This window comes from Eulemur rufifrons, chromosome 30 (assembly GCF_041146395.1).
Source record: "Eulemur rufifrons isolate Redbay chromosome 30, OSU_ERuf_1, whole genome shotgun sequence".
Taxonomy (NCBI): Eukaryota; Metazoa; Chordata; class Mammalia; order Primates; family Lemuridae; genus Eulemur; species Eulemur rufifrons.
Window position 1 is genome coordinate 135,934,014 of NC_091012.1, and position 14,843 is coordinate 135,948,856.

At 36.8% G+C, this 14,843-nt stretch overlaps 1 protein-coding gene and 1 non-coding gene across 2 annotated transcripts in view; both read left to right on the forward strand.

Moving 5' to 3' along the window:
• Window positions 1-14,843, forward strand: part of ARHGAP6 (Rho GTPase activating protein 6) — a 476,144-nt gene that overhangs the window by 64,912 nt on the left and 396,389 nt on the right. The gene's annotated exons all lie outside the window — the stretch shown is intronic.
• On the forward strand, window positions 7,432-7,538 carry LOC138379272 (U6 spliceosomal RNA). Its single transcript, XR_011232051.1, has one exon. It is a non-coding gene; the product is annotated as a U6 spliceosomal RNA (small nuclear RNA).

Sequence of the window (14,843 nt, forward strand, 5' to 3'; positions counted from 1 at the left end):
GCATTGATTTACTTAGCTATTACTTCTCAGCTGAACTGAGACCTACAGGATCAATAGCAGTTAGAGTCATGGAAAATTGGAGAAATTGTATTCCAGGTGAGGAAAATATATGCAAAGGCCCTGAGGCAAAGAAAGCATGGAAAATCCCAGAAACTAAAGGAAGCTGTGGGTGACCAGAGCATAGAGAGTAGACTAGGGCTGTGAGAAATGAAGCTGAAGAGGGAAAGGGAGTTCGGTGATCATGAATGGCATGTCAAACTAGTTAAGGACTTCCAATTTCCTCACTGTTGACAGGGGGCTTCGTGGGGTTTTAATCAGGGGAATAGAACCATATGTCAAAGCCAGAGCTGGCTTCATCAGCATGTGACCTGTGCAGTTGCACAAGGCCCAGTGTTTAGAGAGGCCCCATGCTTGATTTCATGCTCCATTGTCGCCATATTAGAATTCTTAATTTTTGACCAAGAGACTCTGCATTTTCATTTTGCACTGGGCCCCACCAGTTACCTAGCTGGCCCTTGCCAAGGCTCCAGTTTAATGGGGCACAGTGAATTAATGGCTACTGAGAGGATGGTATTTTTCTGCTCACTGCTTTTTTTTTAATAGACTTTATTTTTTAGAGCAGTTTTAAGTTCACAGCAAAATTGAGAGACAGGCACAGAGAGTTCCCATATACTCACTGCTCACCCCCATTCTCCCTCTACTATCAACAGCTTCACACCAAAGTGGTACATTTGTTACAATTGATGAACCTACACTGACATATCTTTATCACTCAAAGGCTAGATAGAGTTTACATTAAGGCTCACTCTTGGTATTGTACATTCTGTGGGTCTGGAAAATGTATAATGACATGTATCCCCATTATAGTATCATACAGGATAGTTTTATTGCCCTAAAAATCTTCTGTGATTCAGCTATTCATCCTTTCTTTTCCCCCTAAACCCTGGAAACCACTGATCTTTTACCATCTCTATGGTTTGATCTTTTCCAGAATGTCATATAATCATACAGTATGTAACCTTTTCAGATAGGCTTCTTCTCATTGCTTTTTTTCCCTGCTAGCTTCACTGCAGGCCATTGTATGAGAGCCAAAGGTCACATTTCTACTCCCCCTGGAATAATCACAGGAACAGGAGGTTTTGCAGGAGCAATCAACTTTAGAGGGTTAGAGGACAAATAAACATGCCAGTGGTTGTGATGTTCCTGAGCAATAATGTGAAGAAAGCATGGAATTTTTATGCTTCAGGCTTTTTTGTGTTTCCAGATTAGTTCAAGGTATCTACAGAGTTGTCAGATCTTACCAAGTGACTGATCATTCATTGCAAATTCCAAAGAAATAAACTATTTAGAAAGCAGCTAGACAATGAGATACATTGAATATCTCTCTTTTGATTCCAGACAGTAAAATTATTTTGTGTGCCAAAATTTTGTAGTTTATAGAATTACTTCTGGGGTCTCTCAAGAATTAAAGGTGCAAATACGCTCAAACAGAATGCTGGTTGGCAGCGAAGGGTCATCTTCTCCTGGCCAGAAATTTACCAGAGGCTCTTCAAACCATGTTTTTTTCCAAATGCAGCTCCCACCACCAACAGTTTCCACTGAGCTAATGACTCCTTGCATTCTATTCCATTTTGGACCTTAATTCTCACTTCTTCAAAGAGAACAGCAACCACATCTTTTCTTTCTTTCTTTTTTTTTTTTTTTTGGCTTTTCTACAAATTTTATAGACTGTCTCATAAATACTTTCAAACCTTTGTTATTATGTATATGTGGATTATACCACTAATATATTATGTTTTTGTATATATAATATATATATGTGTGTATATATATACCATGAATAGTTTGAAGACTTTTACCTAAAGTATTTTGCCTTTTCCTGCTTATGTAATTGAACATGCTTGTTAAAGATGCTGTCAGAGCTGCATCCATATTCTTGTGAATCCTTGTACCATTAATTGTGCACACCAGCTGCTGGGTGCTTTCACTCCCAACAGTGAAGTACTTGTGTCTCTTTTTTGAAGGACCAACACTAGGCTGTGAGTGCCACCACTTGGCTGGCATACAAAGAACCACAAGTTCCTGGGAATTTACTCCTCTGGGCAGGGGTGGGGGAGGGGCAGCCAATGGCTGACTGGTGTTGTGTGTTGTGTGTTTGTGTGGGTGGTGTTATAAATACTCCAGTTTCCTGATCAGATGACTGACGTGGGACCCACACTGTCTCACCAACTTCACCTTCTCCCACCTTCTTCCTCTGTGGGATTGAGCCGTGGTTAATCTTTCCAGGCTCTTTGCCTGATGCTACATCTTTGCTTGGCATCCTTACCTTCTTGGCCTCACTTTCTCACTCTGCTTCTGTTTTTTTCCTTGGGCTACTTCCTATGAATTGCTTTCACACAATCGTTCATCTCAGGTGGACTTTTGGGGAACCTACTGTGAGAATATGCTTGTGTAGAAAGTTTGCAAATTATTGTAAAGTGTAAAAAAAGAATAGGAAAAAAAATCACACTATTTTCCTACCCCAGGAAACTCATTGTTAGTCTTTTTCTATGAATTAAAGAAATTATTGAGGCATAATTTACATATCATATAATTCACCCTGTTAAGTGTACATTTCAATGATTTTTTAATAAACTTGTTAATCAGTCTTAGAACATTTTCATCACCCCAAGAAGACTCATATTGCTCATTTAAACAACATTAATCTTCATTTTCAGCCACCCCAGCCCCTGGCAACCACTAATCTATTTCAGCCTCTATGGATTTGCCCATTATGAACATTTCATATAAATGAGATCATAAAATATGTGATCCTTGTGTCTGCCTTAATTTAACATAATTTTTTCAAGGTTCATCCAGGTTGCAGCATATATCAATTCTTCATTCATTTTTATGGCTGAATAATATTCCACTGTATGGATAGACCACATTTTGTTTATCCATTCATTCCTTGATGAACATTTGGGTTGTTTCTACTTTTTGTAATATTATGAATATGATTGCTATGAACATTCATATACAAATCTTTGGCTATATGTTTTCATTGTTTTGGGGTATATATCTAGGATGGAATTGCTGGATCATATGGTAACTATGTTTAAGTGTTTAAGGGATTGCACAACTATTTTGCAAAGTGACTGTACTGTTTTACAATCCATAAATGTATGAGGATTCCAGTTTCTCCACATCCTTGCCAATACTTGTTATCATCTCTTTTTGCTTATAGCCACCCGGGTATGAAGTGGTATCTCATTGTGGTTTGCATATCGCTGATGACTAATGATGTTGGACATCTTTTCATGTGCTTCTATGAATGTTAACATAACTGAGATATTACTCTACATGTGATTTTGTATTCTTCTTTCACTTATTAATAAAACAAAAGCATCCTCCTGTGTCATAAAACTACTTGTAAAGATATTAAAATATGGTACAGAATTTCAGTATATACATGTGCCACATTTTATGTAATGTCTCTTCAGCATTTGTTTTCTAATATTCCCTCTTTTAAATCAAATGATTCCACTTTCCTTAAGTTATTTGTATTCATATGTTTAATCATTCAATATTTTTTTAAAGTATTGTGCCAGGTATTGTGTTTGGTACTGGAAATATATGGTTATGTTTTTGAAACCAAATTTCAGGGCATGATTTGACAACTATTTTTTTTTTTTTGGTAATCAAGATTGGCCAGAAATAATATAGGTCAGACTGAAGAGGGAATACAAAGAATTTTAATATAGTAATTAACCTCTGGGAGACTCTATCTTTGTAGAGTTATAATCTAGATTTTTCTCAAATCTGAATGGATTTTTAAAATCTCCTTATCTTTTCAGTGTATTTTTTAAATATCAGATTCCCATTCAGAGGCCACAGAAACCTCAGAACACAGAAGGCCAGTATAATTTGTGTATTTCCTTATTCTCTCTCTCTTCACCCTGCCCTTCTGATTCTCACTTCTTTCTCAACTTTTCTGTTTCTTCAAATATAAGGCTAGTACTTAAAGGTGCACCTCATTAGTCTTAGCTTTTTTCCTTCTGAGCAGAGGCTGCCTAATTACCTGGTAGATTCTATGGGAGCGTGCATGAGTGTGTCTCATGGCTGAGCTTCAGGGTTCTCATAAGCTAGTGATAAGGTAACAGTTCACACAGATGAAGGGGGCTTGAGAAGTGTGGGCAGAAGTTTTTGCAATGAGGTAAATTTTTTTCTGCAAGTCTCGTAATGAGACATCACCACATGAGTGGGCTGGCCTGGATTTTGTCACTCTCCTGTATCAGCTTTTCCCCTCCAAACCAGCCTATCAGGTTCCGCACTAGATAATTTTGTTTGGACTCAGCATTTCAGCAGATAGTAACTAAACACCTTCTTTCCTTCACTCAGAAAAGTGCCCTGTTTTTACAGAAAACAAGAAGACCTTGCTGAAATACTTGTCAAAGGCAAGCTTCCCAAGTGAGTGTATTTTCTCAGGTTTTTTTTATAGTTTAATCTACTCACAAACTTCTAGAAGCATGATATGTCTCTTTCCATGCAGTCTTCTGCCTGATAACTATATATGAGAAATTGCAAAAATGGTTATATATTTGATTTATAAAAGTTCTTCATCATTTAAAAGTAAAATGCGCCAATATAAATTCCACTGCAGCAGATGAATTTATCTCATTATCCCACATATAGATACTGATAATAGAATTACAAACAAATAATAAAATATTAAGATTACTTTTTAAAAACAACATTTCTGAGATATAATCCAAATACCATAAAATTCACCCTTTTAAAGTGTGCAATTCAGGAGATTTTAGTATATTCACATGTTTGCATAACTATCACCACTATATAATTTTGAAATGTTTTTATCACCCCCAAAGAAATCCTGTGTCCTTTAGCAGCCACTCCCCGTTCTACCCTCTCTCCCCAGCCCTAGGAAATCTGCTTTCTGTCTCTATGGATTTGCCTGTTCTGGACATTTCGTAGAAATGTACTCACATAATGTGGTCTTTTGTGACTGGCTTCTTTTATTTAAAATAATATTTACAGGATTCATCCATGTTGTAGCATATATCAATACTTCATTTCCTTTTGTTGCTGAATAATCTTCCATTGTATGGATAGACCACATTTGTTTTATTTATTCATCAGGTGATGGATAGTTGGGTTGATTCCACCTTTTTGGCTATTGTGAATAATGCTGCTATGAACATTTATGTAGAAATTTTTAGGTAGGCATATGTTTTCATTCTCTTGGGCATATACCTAGGTGTGGAATTGCTGGTTGGTATGGTAATTCTATGTTTCTAAGCTTTTGAGGAACTGGCAAACTATTTTGCAAAGCTGCTACACCCTCTTAAACTGACAATAATCATAGGAAGTGATGGTTATCTACATTTGTAGACCAGGAAGTGGTGGCCTAGAGAGCTTAAAAATTTGCCTAAGCTAATAAGCTAAACCTCAGAAGTGAAGGTCTCTCAGATTCCTTTAAGAATGTCCAGCTATAAATTTTAAGCAACAAAAACAAAATGGGAGGTATTAATTTGCCAGACCTCAAACTATACTACAAGGCCGTGGTTCTTAAAACAGCCTGGTACTGGCACAAGTACAGGGACACAGACCAGTGGAACACAACAGAAAATCCAAATATAGAACCATCCTCATATAGTCACCTAATTTTTGACAAAGCAGGAAAGAATATACTCTGGGGACAAGAATCCCTATTCAATAAATGGTGCTGGGAAAATTGGTTAGCCACTTGTAGAAGACTGAAACAGGACCCACAGCTTTCACCTCTCACAAAAATCAAATCACAGTGGATAACAGACTTAAACCTTAGGCGTGATACAATCAGAATTCTAGAAGAAAATGTAGGAAAGACTTACAGACATTGGCCTAGGTAAAGACTTTATGAAGAAGACCCCCAAAGCAATCACAGCAGCAACAAAAATTAATGAATGGGACATGATTAAATTAAAAAGCTTCGGCCGGGCGTGGTGGCTCACGCCTGTAATCCTAGCACTCTGGGAGGCCGAGGCGGGTGGATCGCTCGAGGTCAGGAGTTCGAGACCAGCCTGAGCAAGAGCGAGACCCCGTCTCTACTAAAAATAGAAAGAAATTATATGGACAACTAAAAACATATATAGAAAAAATTAGCCGGGCATGGTGGCTCATGCCTGTAGTCCCAGCTACTCGGGAGGCTGAGGCAGTAGGATCGCTTAAGCCCAGGAGTTTGAGGTTGCTGTGAGCTAGGCTGATGCCACGGCACTCACTCTAGCCCGGGCAACAGAGCGAGACTCTGACTCAAAAAAAAAAAAAGCTTCTGCACAGCCAAAGAAACAGTCACGAGAATAAACAGACCACCTACAGAATGGGAAAAAATATTTGCATACTACACATCAGATAAAGGACTGATAACAAGAATCTATTTAGAACTCAGGAAAATCAGCAAGAAAAAATCAAACAACCCTATCAAAAAGTGGGCAAATGACATGAATAGAAATTTCTCAAAAGAAGATATAAGAATGGCTAACAAACATATGAAAAAAATGCTCAACATCCCTAATCATCAGAGAAATGCAAATCAAAACCACAATGAGATATCACTTAGCCCCAGTGAGAATGGCCTTTATCAAAAAAACCCAAAACAACACATGTTGGCGTGGGTGTGGAGAGACAGGAACACTCATACACTGCTGGTGGGACTGCAAACTAGTGCAACCCCTGTGGAAAGCATTATGGAGGTATCTTAAACAGATTCAAGTAGACCTGCCATTTGATCCAGCAATCCCATTATTGGGCATATACCCAAAGGAAAAAAGGTCATTCTGTAACAAAGACACATGTACCCGAATGTTTATAGCAGCACAATTCACAATAGCAAAGATCTGGAAACAACCCAAATGCCCATCAATACATGATTGGATTAGTAAGCTGTGGTATATGTATACCATGGAATATTACTCAGCTATAAAGAATAATGAAGATACGACATCTCTATGGTTCTCCTGGAGAGAGTTGGAACTCATTATATTAAGTGAAGTATCCCGAGAATGGAAAAACAAGCCTCACATGTACTCACCAGAAAATTGGTTTCCCTGAGCATCACCTAAATACACATCTGGGAACGACACCAATCGGATACCAGACTGAGGTGGGGGGTGGGGGAGGGGATGGGTGTATGCCTACCAATGAGTGCATTGCGCACCCTTTGGGGAATGGTCACACTTGAAGGTGCTGACTCGGGAAGGAGGGGTGGGGAAGGGAGGGATATATACCTACATGATGGGTGCAACGCGCACTATCTGGGGAACAGACACGCCTGGAGCTCTGACTTGGGGAGAAAGGCGGTACATGGGCAACGTATGTAACTTGCAATTCTGTATCCCCCATAACAATAAGATGAAATAAAAAAACAAAAACAAATAAAAAAAATTATATATAGTGCGCAGTTTGGCAGCACATATACTAAAATTGGAACAATGCAAAGAAGATTAACATGACCCCTGCACAAGGATGATGTGGAAATTTGTGAAACATTTCATATTTTTTAAAAAAATTATATATATACATACACACATATATGTATACATGCACATGTACACATCTTATATCTTATATATACACATAAGATTCAGAGTAGGGGTCTAACTTTTTTAGTTTATATGTCATTTATTTATTGAATAAAATTATATTTTATTTATTTGGAAAAAAAAAAAGAATGTCCAGCTATACATTGTTGGTGGGACTGAAAACTAGTACAACCTCTGTGGAAAACGTCACGGAGATTCCTCAAAGAACTAAAAGTAGGCCTGCCATTCCATTCAGCAATCCCACTACCGGGTATCTACCCAAAGGAAAAGAAGTCATTGGTGAACTAATACCTCTTGTATTAACCTGGATGGAACTGGAGACCATTCTTCTAAGTGAAGTATCACAAGAATGGAAAAAGAAGCACCACGTGTACTCACCATTACATTGGAACTAATCGATCAACACTTATGTGCATATATGGAAATAACACTCATTGGAAATCAAGCAGGTGGGAGGAGGGAGGAGGGGATGAGGAAATTCACACCTAACGGGTACAGTGAGCACTGTCTGGGTGATGGGCAGACTTATAACTTTGACTCAAACAGTACAAAAGAAATTTATGTAACCAAAGCATTTGTACCCCTGTATTATTCTGAAATAAAAATTTTTAAAAGTCATTTTATGAAAAAGACACCTACGTTTGAATGTTTATTGCAGCACAATTCACAATTGCAAAGGTGCAGAATCAACCCAAGTGTCTATCAACTCATGAGTGGATTAACAACATGTGGTATATGTATACCATGGAGTACTACTCAGCCATAAAAAAAGGATGAATTAATGCCTTTTGCAACGATTTGGATGGAACTGGAGACCATTATCCTAAGTGAAGTATCTAAAGAATGGAAAAACAAATACCACGTGTGCTCGCCATTAAATTGGAACTAACCGATGAACACACATGTGCACAGAGGGAAGTAAAATACAGTGGAAATCAAGCAGGGGGTCGGGTGGAGGAGGAGAGGGGCAAAAACCTAACAGGTACAATGAACAACAGTATTTGGGTGATGGGCACTCTTATAACCATGACTCAAGCATTATAAAAGTGATCCATGTAACCAAAAACATTTGTACACCCTTAATGTTTTGAAATAAAAGAAGACAAAGAAAGAAAAAAAGAATGTCCAGCAACAGAGATGGAAGTCAGCAGCTTGGGACCTGAGTAATGGATGTGTTTACCTCAAACTCTGAGCATCTCAAGGGCAATTCTATAAATGGCAAAACGTATCTGTAAAAATCACACTTCTGTTTTTAACAATAGAAAATGTTAATTCTTTCTATTAATACAATGAACACATATCAGTGTGTTCAGGGAGAAGGGTTCAATATATAGAAAACATCATGCTACTGAAATCATTGCACCTTATTTATTCTATTAAATAAGGTTAACTCTTCTCCATTTGCTTCCTTTCCATGGGGGTGAAGAACTCTGTGGTGCATAGATTTTTACAGAATTCTCCATCTTGCAGCATATTAAGGAGTTAATTCCTTTCAGGAAATCCGTTTCTGCTGAAGAGCTCACTTTTCCAGCCCCTCAATAGCATGTGTGACCTGCTGTAGTTATTCCTAGCAAACTTCTTCCGGGACCAACCCTATGGGAGAATCACAGCTCAGTATTTCCTTTCAGACAGCAAACATCCCAGATTCTTTTCCTATTTTAAATTATTGTGAACTGATGGCTCAGAACTACACCAATTACTTATCGTTATAACTGCATTTCTAGCTTCCATCCTTCTATGCCAATCTCGCTATTCTATCTTGCTGGCTATAGGCCTTGGAACCCTTTAACGAGTCTTGACTCAAGGTCTTCTTTCAGGTTACCCTCTATGCCTATGATTATCTTCCATATTATTTTCTAGAATCTTTTTTTTCTTTGACATACATCTAGTCTTCATATGCCTTAAAAAACACATTGCTTTAAAGTTTATGCAGAGTTTTATGCTGTTATATTACATCTGCAGTCATTACAATAATAATATTTTAGAGCTATACAAACATAAAGGATCAACACTGCAAAACAGTTTTGACAGCAAAATTATCTGAATAGGTAAGAGACCCAGGTGGGCTTTTTCTCAATAAATGAAGTTGTCTATATTCTTTGAAACAGGACATCAATTCACAATATTCTAACACAGAAAAGCTTGTGGGCAGACCCTCCTGCTCAAGGTACTTTGTGGGGTACCGCAGAATGCTGGCCAGGATGGCATCATCGGGACCTTTTCTTGAAAGGGTTGATAAACACTCGAGAGAATGAGGATAAATGCCCAAGGGATGAGGTCTACTTTTGGCTGTGAAGCTGGCCACATTAGTGAAATATCAATTACTTGGCAAATTAAATCCAGGCAGCCAAAGTGAATAATTCAGCATCTCTCCTCCATGGAGTTTTAGTGGCTGACACAATTCCCCTTTGATGATAAATTATTCATCATAGTAATCCCCATAATTAACAGTTTTTCTTTTCTGCAACTTTCTCCTATAGATCTGGCACATTTCTTGTTAATTTTATTCTTCAGTACTTTACAGATTTATTTTTTGTTTGTTTCTTGGTTGTTTTTTGCTTATTTGGATGAAATCTATTTTCCCAGTATATTTTCAATTTGGTTATTGATGGCATATAGGAAATCTATTATTCAATAATTTGTAGGTTGGTCTTGTATCTGGTTACCTTATTGCTTTCATGTTAGTTCTAATAAACTTTAAATTGACAGAGTTGGATTTGTAGATAGGAAGTTATTCATTTGCTAATAATAACAACGTGGCATAATCCTTTGCATATTTAAGGTTCCTTTTTAACTTCTCATCTTACATATTGCTGAAGACTTCTGGTACAATGTCGAATGTGGGCATCCTTTCCTTGCTCCTGAGTTCACTTTTAACTTAACCAAGACAAAGCAGTTTCTTTCTATCTTGACTCATTAATAGTTATATTTTTCTTTCAATCTGGAAAGTCTTTGAAATTTTATAAAATATCTCTTAGCATTGGTTGAGATTATCATGTTTTTTTCCTCCTTTAATATAAATACATAGAGAATTTCATTAATAGCTTTCCTAATGTTGAACCTCCTCGAATTCCTGGGATAAAGCCTACTTGATTATGATTTATTGTTATGGAGTTCTTTATTTGTTTAGCTTTGTAATCATTGTCCATTAAAAATACTTATTGGCTAAGTATACCAAAATATCTAATGAACCATGAAGTTGTTTGAAATTATAGCAACAAATACAAATAGACTAGTTGGCCAGCCATACTGTCCTTTTTTTTTTTTTTTTGCAAGTAATTCCATTCCTTGCTGACATGAGCAATAGGATTTGATTGTAACAGAGAGATGACTTCCTGGCTGCTGCATATTGCTATATTTTTTCCTGGTAATTCGTTTGGTGTATAGTATTGAGTAGCCCTTATGGCTTATTTTGTGTATTTAAACAATGTGTTCAAGTTCACATAATTGGCAACAAGCGTCACTTACTATCAAAACTTTTTTCTGAGCCTATGGAAATTATTAATATTACAACTGTGAAATATACTTGATTTCAATGTACTGCATTAATCTTTGCCCAGTAGTCTCTTGTTCTTCTACCAATTATCCTGGAGAGTGAGTGGTTAGTAGGGTGTAAGGGTTGAGAGTGTAAACTCTGGTTTCACTTTCCAGCTCTGCCATTAACAGGTTATGAAAACCTTAATTCCTCAGTTTCATCATTTTAAAAATGGGACTATTTAAAGTACCTTATGAGTTATTGTGAATATTAAATGAGTAAATATAAAGCACTTAAAATGATAGTTCATAGTAAATATTATGTATGTGCTACCTATGATTTATTTTATTTTTATTTGAATGTAATTTATTCTTTTTTTAAATTTTAAAATTTTTTCCAGCTTTATTGAGGTATAATTGCGAAATAAAGATTGTGTACATTTACAGTGTACAATGTAATGTTTTGATGTATATATACATAGTGAAATGATTACTATTACCAAGGTAATTAACATATTTGTTACTTCACATAGTTATATTTTTTCATTGTGAGAACATCTGCAGTCTACTCTCTTAGCAATTTTGAATATACAATACATTATCATTAATATTAGCTGTGATTTTATATAATCCAGTCAGAGTTATTAATTTGCCAGGAGTTTTTTATTGCAGATATTAGTGTCTTGTGATTTCACATGAAATGTTTATTTTTTTCCTTATATATGACTCATGGAAACATATTCCTTGTGGAATTTGACTAGTCCTTTACTCATTCAAGGCATTTCTTGAAATAGGCAGTTTTGTTTGACTAATGTTTTTCCAATAAAACAGGTTTGGCTTATTTTTCCAAAATATTTTACATTTTGGAAAATTCAGACGGATGAGATTGAAGCTGATTATCAGAATAAGATAATCTGTCCACTGATACAAAGAAAAAAATCATTAAACATTGGCCAGCCATGGTTGAAAAGCAATGGAGGGGTAACTCACACTTCTCATTGCTCTCAAGGAGGCTATTTTTTACCATCTATGTGTTGAACAGTTCAGGATTAGCAAAAGTATCTTGTAGGGGAGCTCCAGAGAGCAAGACTATAGGCAGGCTCCCTGCGTTCAAATTTGAGCCTTACCACTGCTTTTACCAGCTAGTTGATCTTGGGTGTGTTTTCAACACCCCAGCTTCCTCATCTGTAAAATGGTGATAATAATAATAATTACTGCCACAGGGCTGTGGGGGGAATTGCAAGAGAAAATACCTGTGCAGGACCAACATAGGACCCTGCACATAGGAAGTGCTTGGTTGATAATGTGTCATTTAGGACAAAGAATTTGTTATCTGGAATTTTTTTGTTGTTGTTCTAAGCTGTAAGTCATCATACCTCCAGCTAGGCAGCATGCCATACATGAAATTTGGGAGGGGGATTCATCTTGTTAAAAAAAATAATTCTGTGGTTTTTAGTATAGTCACAGATATGTGCAACCATCACCACAGTGGATTTTAGAACATTTTGATCACCTCAAAAAGAAACCTCATACTTTTTACTCTCATTTCCCCCTTCCCCATATCCACCTAGCTAGCCCTAAGTAACCACTAATCTTTCTGTGTGGCTTTGCCTGTTCTGAACATTTCATACAAATTGAATCATACATATATTTGGTCTTTTGTGACTGGTTTCTTTCATGTAGCTTTATGTTTTCAAGGTTCAACCATGTTGTAGCAAGTATCAGCACTTCATTTTTTTATGGCTGAATATTGTTTATCCTTTCATCCATTGATGGGCATTTGAGTTGTTTCTCCCTTTTGGCTGTAGAGAATAATGTTACAATGAACATTCATGTACAAGCTTTTGTGTGGATACATGTCTTCATTTCTCTTGAGTATATGCCTAAAAGTGTAATTGTTGGGTCATATTCCATTTAATGAACTGTCAGACTGTTTTCTAAAGCTGCTGCACCATTTTACATTCCCACCAGCAGTGTGTGAAGGTTCAAATTTCTCCACACCTTCACCAACACTTCTTATCTATCTTTTTTAATATAGCCATCCTACTGGGTGTGAAGTAGTATCTCATTGTGGTTTTAATTTGCATTTCCCTGATGGCTAGTGATGCAACCCATCTTTTCATATGCTTATTGGCCATTAGTATATCTTCTTTGAGAAGGCATATATTCAGATCCTTTGCCCAATTTTTTAATTGGGTTGTCTTTTCAATTATTGAGTTGTGACACTGATAATTTTCATTGAGCTCTTACTCTCTGGTAGATCAGTGCTGCTCACACTTAACCTGGGGACCTGGTTAAAATGCAGACTTTGCTTCATTAGGTCCCTTGGGAGGCCTGCGAGTCTGCATTTTCCAATAGTCCCAGATGCTACTTAGAGTAGCAAAGACACTTTGTTACATGCTTTATTATTGCCTTCTTATTTATTTATTACTCAGTAAAGCCATTTGAAGAGAGAAACACAAAACCTACATTTTGTTTCTTCTTTCCTCTCTCTCTTCACTTCCCCAAATGGAACTATTAGGGAAATGTAAAATGTATGTAATCTTTTCTTACCATTTTTTAAGAGAGCTAACATCTGATTACTATCTGAAACTGAAGATATATTTAGCATAATTTAACTTTCCTCTCAAATAATTGTACTAAAAATTAAAGCATTTAGAAGTAGTATTTGTCAAGGGACCAACTGAATTTACTTTTTAATTTTTAATAGTTTTAGCTACATATGTAGCTGTAATAAGTTTGGACTTTATAATATTTATTAATTTTTGCCTTCTTTTTGAAAACTGTTTGAGGTGCAGTTTCCTTCCTCTGTCAAAGTCATCCTCTTGGGTCATGCTTCTTCAGAAGGCCCCTGCATCGAAGTGAGACAGAAAGAAAGGGGAGGGATTCATAGACTCAGTGGACAACATGTGTCTCAACACGTATGTGGCTATGGTCTTGGCAGCATCCCAGTAAAATAAAGGTATATTATTTCCAGGGACTTAATTTCCTCCACAGTGTGAAAGAGCAATAGGAAACACAAGTTTGGAAAAGAGGCTGGAAATGAAAAATTCAACTTAATGAGATCAATTGTGAACACTAGGAGTTTTGTTCATGAGGTTTTCTTGTTTTGTTTTTGTTTTTGTGTAGTTTTGGTAGCCATCATTCTTATAGATATCTCACCTACCCTAAAGGACATATGATTTCTCTTTCGAGGGGATTTTTCTGGCATTTAATGAGTCATAGAAGTAGTTAACACTACTTGCAGTGGCTGGTGGTATAATTTGGAGGTGCTTTCTGTTCTGTTGTTGAGATATTAAAATGGAAAATATGAGCCCAGAAACGATTTCTCCAGGGATGCACATACATGGTTACAGTTCATAATGGACCTGTCAACATCTCCTCTGCCCTTCCTTGGGGGAGATTTTGTCTCCTGACGCAGTTTTGAGTGAGGGTTTCATAAGTGCTGAGTCTCGTACCTTTTACAGTAAAATATTTGCCCAGATGAAGTCATCTCCTTCGGAATTTGAGATTTCCCTCTGAAAATATGGCTAAACCTACAAGCTGTGAAGAATCATCATAATTCATTTAGAGATACCTTTTAGGCAGCTTAAACTGCTGAGAAATTTCTGGAGTATAGATTTGGGGAAATTAGGCAGGCTGAAGAGCTCTGCCCCCAGATAGGTGGCCCTTAGGGAATTTGTCATATCCAAAGGTGAGAGGGACTATGGGAAATGGGTTTATTGATAGAGTTAATCATGATCTTATTTCTGGAACCTTTTAATAATTAACATTTATTGTACACACATT